The sequence below is a fragment of the Petaurus breviceps genome, unplaced genomic scaffold, assembly GCF_028583685.1.
Source record: "Petaurus breviceps papuanus isolate PSGF00001 unplaced genomic scaffold, PetGlider_PUasm1.0 186, whole genome shotgun sequence".
Classification (NCBI taxonomy): domain Eukaryota; kingdom Metazoa; phylum Chordata; class Mammalia; order Diprotodontia; family Petauridae; genus Petaurus; species Petaurus breviceps.
In genome coordinates this window covers 29,160,479-29,166,478 of record NW_027185798.1, presented here as the reverse complement: position 1 = coordinate 29,166,478, position 6,000 = coordinate 29,160,479, and the positions used below count along the sequence as shown (strand labels likewise).

Genomic DNA, 6,000 nt, shown 5'->3' with positions numbered 1-6,000 from the left:
AGGACAGAATAACTGGAATGGAAAGACAAGATGCAGGAGAAAGAAAAGGAGGAAATAGGAGGGCTTAGGAAAAAAGCAGAGGAAGAGGAGTGGGCTGGGGACTTCCAGATTCCACCAGATTCAGATTCTAGATTTGTCCAGAAACGTCAGGTCATCTTCTACTTCACTGGCCTCCTTGGGATCAGGGTGTGCCAGATTCATTGTGCCTGGTCCTCGCTCTGCCCCTTTCTCTGTAGATGCCTCCCCAATCAGCTGCTTCGTATCATATGTCACCAAGCAGATTCCCTGGAAGTTTGCGGTGGGCTTTGTTTGGACCATTAAGCAATGCTCTAATCCAGGGTCATGTGAGTAAACAGGCCCACGGACCACATTTTGGGGAGGGGAAGGAACCCAGGAGAGAGAGGGCAGGGGCAGGAATGGCTTGGCTGCCAGAAACAACCCTTCAGGGAAGCTGGATGGGGTGACTGAAGCTAGATGGATGTGGGGGGGTCGTCACAGCTCTGTGCCCCTGAGAAGTGAAGGAGATATTCCAGAAGAAAGAAAACCAGCGCCCCCAGGTAAAACAGCAGCAACAGCCTGTGTTTTGTTCCTAGAAGTCTTATGACTCTTGCTCTGTCTGGGCACAGGGGAGCTGTCTGCAGTGGATCTGAACCCATGTCCTCTGACTCCGCATCTCACACTCTTTCTCCCTCCTCAGTTGCTATTCACTTTTCAGGGGGAAGTGTAAGGGAAAGTGAGGAAGAAGGAGAGCCAAAGACAGCTTCCTGAGGACACCCAGTGGGAGGCATGGAGGAGGGAGGCACATGCACAAGAAGAGTCTTGAAATTCTGCATGGAGATGATGGTCCTGGGATTAATGGGCATGCATGGGGAGGATGGGCAAGAAAGGAAGAAGACTGAAGGGTCACCTGGAGGGAAGGGGGAGGAAGCCTGGGGCTGAAATCTTCCCTCTTTATACTCTACTTCTCTTATTTATGATTCACCTGTGAGAAGGGCCACCAGATCTGTCCAGTTAACCTGAAAAGTTTGGTTAAAGCAGACAAACAGTCTAGTATTTATTCCCATAAAGCTAGACGGAGCCAGCTTACATACAAGGAATCAGGAGCTAAGTTCTGACTGTCTGATACAAGATTTAACAAAGATTTTATATGCTTTTACAAAATCCCAAGATGTCTGTGTCCCTCAAATTTATGACCTCCACGTGAATACAGGACAAATGACAAGATAGTGGAGATCTACATTCTCAGGATGTCTCTGTCTTTCCTATCTGGAAAGTTATCCCCAAGAGAATTTCTGAATTTCCAAGCATCCTGTCACAAGGGGGGGAAATACCTATTCCCGATCTTATCTGGTCTTTTAAGTTGCAGACACAGGAAAGGGCATTTTAAAGCAAAGTAAAGCAGTCTGTTTGATTTATTCAGACTTTGGATAAATTTGATATTTAATGATTATCAGTCCCAACCCCCAAGAACAGTGGGTCCAGAAGTACATGGCCAACCTAACAGAAGGAAGAGTCTGATCAGGATGAATACATTGACATTTATCCACTGGACAAATAGATTTATTTCAAAATAAAACTGTCTTGGACTTATTTGGACACTCATTTGAAAAAATAAATTTATATTGATATGTTGTTTTTATATCACTATAATTCTCATGTTCCCTAATATATCCCTCCTTCCCCCTAACCTGACTTATTTCATCTTATCCTTGAGTCAGTGAATGAAGATGGCTCAACATTTCTTTTTTTCTTTTTCTTTTTGCTGCTTTTTGGAGGGGGTAAGGTAGGGCAATTGGGGCTAAATGACTTGCCCAAAGTCACAAGGCTAGTGAGTGTTAAGTGTCTGAGGCCGGATTTGACCTCAGGTCCTCCTAACTCTAGGGCTGGTGCTCTGTTCACTGTGCCACCTAGCCACCCCAATATTTCTTGTGGGAAAGAATTTGAAGGACCTCTTTCTTTTCTTCCTCTTGCTCTATCTCTTCTTACTCTAGTTTTTCTCTTCCTTTTTCCTTCTCCAATCTTCTTTCTTTTGTTCTTCCTTTCCCTTTCTTCTTCCCTTTCCCTTTTCTCTTCCCTTTTCTTTTCCTTCTTTCCCTTCCCTCAGTCCACATAGAGTAACATAGTCTTACCTGCTGGTCCTCTGCTCAAAGGAATATAAAGTTTGATTGCTGAAACCTGGAAAAAATCTCTGAGTTTATAGGCTTCATTTTCTCCCCTTAAGGACCATGCCTTAAATCCAAATCACTAGTTCTCATTGATTGGCCAGCAACAGGTCCCAGGCCAAGTTCCACTTGGTCATTGTTTGGGACCTGATTAGCTCAGACTAAATGCAAATAGCAATGGTTTCTGTTTTGGTCAAAAAATCTCGAGACTCTTCCCCTCCCAGATTGATTTTTTTTTTTTTAAACTAGGTAAAAGAAACCATTCTCTGCCATATTTTTTACCTAGCCTTAATCACTGAGTGGGCATTGCCTCAGTCAAACTGAGACCTCTGAAAGACCTTAGCTTCAAAAAGCCAAGGTCTCCCACTGCTTCCAGGGCCATCTCCAGTCATCCTAATCTAGTATCTTGCCACTAGACCCAGATGGTTCTGGAGGAGAAAGTGAGGCTGGTGACTCTGCACAGCCCTCCCTCACTTCAATCCAATAGACTTGTATGTCATGGCATCACCTCCCTGACGTCCTGGTCCTCTTCAAGAACGAAGGGCAAACAACTACCTTCAAACATACTCAAGTCTCTCTCATTCTCAGACAACTTCACCAGCCCCTGCTGTACTTCATCTTTCCTCCCTTTATCAGCCAAATTAATTACATGAGTTGTTTATGCTTGCTGCCTTTACCTACAAAACTTCAAAATCTGGCTTCTAGCTTCATCATTGAACTGAAACTTCTCTGTCCCCAGCCTATGTGACCTGGCTGCTTTATTGGCTACTGTCGCCCCCCTCTGTTCATGTATACTCTCTGCTCTCTGGGTTTTCATGACTACTCTTCTGAATTGTTCCTTCTTGATCTGTTGGTTTACTGATCTATCCACATCCCTCCGCCTAAATGTGGGTCCTGTCCATGGACCTTTTCTGTCTCTCTCTGCCAATGACTTTATCAGATCCCAAGGGTTTAATTAGATCTCAGTACAGATGACTCATGCACATATCTAGCCTCAATCTCTCCCTGGAGCTTCAGTCTGGCATTATTGATTGCCAAAATCAGAACAGAACTCAGTGTCTTCTCCCAGCCCAACCACCTCCTCTTCCAAACTCCCCTATTTCTATTGGGGAAAGTATTCTTCCTCAAGTCTCCCAAGTTCCTAATCTTGGCACAGTCCTCACTAACTCACTCTCTTCACCCAACATACCAAATCAATTGCCATCCACTTCTCCCTGCCAACATCTCCCTATCCAACTGCTTCTCTTGCCCCCAGAGCCACAGCCTTAATCCAGGTTCTCTTACCACCCCTTTCCTGAATGACTAACCTCTTCCCACTTCAGTTCATTCTCCACATTACTGCCAATGTTGTCACTACTCTAACTCAATCAACAACGCTGCCTCCTAAGATCAAATATAACCTCTGTTAAAGACCTTGCTATAACCTGCCTCTGTCTTTCAACTTTCATGTTATTCACTCCCTTTCTCATACTCTGCAATTTAAACTGGGGGGGGGGGGGACCTGTGGCCTCTAGGTCCTTGGGTGAGGCTTTTTGACTGATTCCAAGTTTTACAGAACCAATCTTCTTACTAAGAGGATTTGTCCTGTGAAGTTTGTATTCAGTCACGGAGCCACATGTGGCCTCCAGGCTGCAGATTCCCCACCCCAGCAGACAAACTGACCTGCTCTCTCCTCATCCCATATGACACTCATCTCCTACCTCACCTGTTGTACTTCGTGCCTGTGGTACCCCATGCCTGGCAGTGTTCTTTCCATTCACGTTGTGGTAACCACTGTGTACATTTCTGGCCTGGTTCTCATGATTTCACTTGGCTCTTACCAGGCTGCTGTTTATCATTTTCATTTCATTCATAACCCAGTCATATTCTAATCATAACCAGACTTTAGTGAAGTAATTCATCAAGAGACAGTTCTAGTTGACTTGCAAAATATCATAATTAATAGCAGTTGAAACACGTTATAATTGATTTACCTTTCACTTGACTTTGATGATTTAGAAATAATAACTACTATGTGAATGCCTATTTTAAAGGTCTGAGTTCTATACTATTTACAAAAGTAAGACAAGAATAAACATTAAAATAAAATAAAAAATCCATGGCAGGGTGTAAAGTCTAGCATGTGTTTTTCTGCCAGGGCTCAGGATTACTTTCCTTTTCATTTTCTAGTCTCCCTGACCTTCCTTTTGGGCTTCATTCTTTCCCCAACAAATCTTACCTTATTCCCGCACTCTTAGACCTGACTTTTTCTTCCTCTACTAACTCCATTGCCAAATCTTCTCCTTTGTCTTTCTCTCAGGTGAAAAATGGTATGTTTGAATTCATAAAAACTGAATTAAAATTTATAATCAAATATTTAGAACCATAAGAGACCCCAGAAACCATTTAGTCCTCCCCCCCTCATTTTACAAATAAGGAAATGGATGCTGGGACAGATGAAGTGATTTTTCCAAAGTCCTGCATATGGAGGAAGCACTCCAACCCATTGTGATAGTAATGGAATTTAAAGATTCCCCTGTATTGGCTTGGTTTTCAAATTGATTGTGTTAAAACCCAGAGCTTGTTAATCCCACCTGGGGGATGGACTTGTTGATGTGAAAAGAAAGTCCTGAACTGGGAGGAGCTGGTGACTTAGATTTGGAGAGACAAGAGAGAGGCAGAAGAACTTTTTGGAAGCAGCACCTCGTGGAGGCAGAGAGAGACTGAATGGATTGCTGAGGGCCACTTCGAATTGCCCTGGACTTTTGAGACCTGCCCCCTGAGCTGCCAAGGACTGAGGAGACATGGCTGTTTTGCTGGTACTTTGTCTGTTTTGATGTTGTTTTGCCAGATTTGTCCACTGGTGAAAGACAGTCCTGTTGTTGAAGAAGTCCTGGAACCTGACTTTTGGTTAAGAAGCCCTGAGACTGTCCTGCAGACAGAGAGTGAATACTGTCCACTGGTGAAGGACAGTGCTGTTGTTGCAGGGGTCTGGGAACTTTTCTGTTGGTTCAGAAGCCCTGAAGAAAGATTTTCTTGTTGTATGTTTATAGAAATCCTGGGAGAGGGTTTTGCTAATATTTTCAGGGGTTCTAGGACTGTTCTACAGACAGAGGATGAATTAATGAAGAGACTGGCAATGTATCTTGTGGCCTTGCTAAGCCTTGTCTCCCCAGGAACTAAGATTGCTGAGAACTTGCCTCGTGTCAAGATGAAGAAAAGACCTCCATTTGGGTATTAAGTGCTGTGCTTAAACTTGATGTAACTCTGGGGTAGATTCAATTGTGATCCAGGGGTGGGGAACTTTTGACCTTTTCGTGCTCTGTGATTGAACAAATGAAGGTACTTTACTTATGTTTGGAAACTAATCTCCATTGGAGAAGAGGGGCTTTGTGGTGGACTAAATGAAGGTACAGCCTAGGGGTGGAGTAGTATTTAGAACAGGAACTTTGTAATTGATTGAATGATTGGAAGGTCCTGGGGTGGGGTAGTCCTTGGAGATTATTTAATCACACTTAGTAAATGCTGTATTTTGAATGATGTCATGTTTTGACCTTCTCTGTTCTTGGTTTGTCACTGAATAAAATGGAGAGCACCTATGCTGGTATTCTGAACCTTGGGAAGTTGCCTTTCCTTGGCATTACATTACACCCATGTACTTTGATTTCAGAGAAATCCACCATGGTTTGACAGAAGTAGGTAGGGGAGGGGGGAAAGAAGGATGGAGAAAATTTGAAACTCAAAGGACTGTGGAACTGAATGTTGTAAACTAAAAGTAAATAAACAAATCAATTTTTAGAAAAATAAATCCAGCATGGCTATCCATAGCATCCTGTCTCAAAACTGGGCTCAGCTGGAA

General features: G+C 43.4%; 1 protein-coding gene across 1 annotated transcript in view; it reads right to left on the bottom strand.

Moving 5' to 3' along the window:
- LOC138162618 (protein Wfdc21-like) overlaps positions 1–6,000 on the bottom strand; it is a 387,573-nt gene that overhangs the window by 163,239 nt on the left and 218,334 nt on the right. The window lies entirely within an intron of this gene.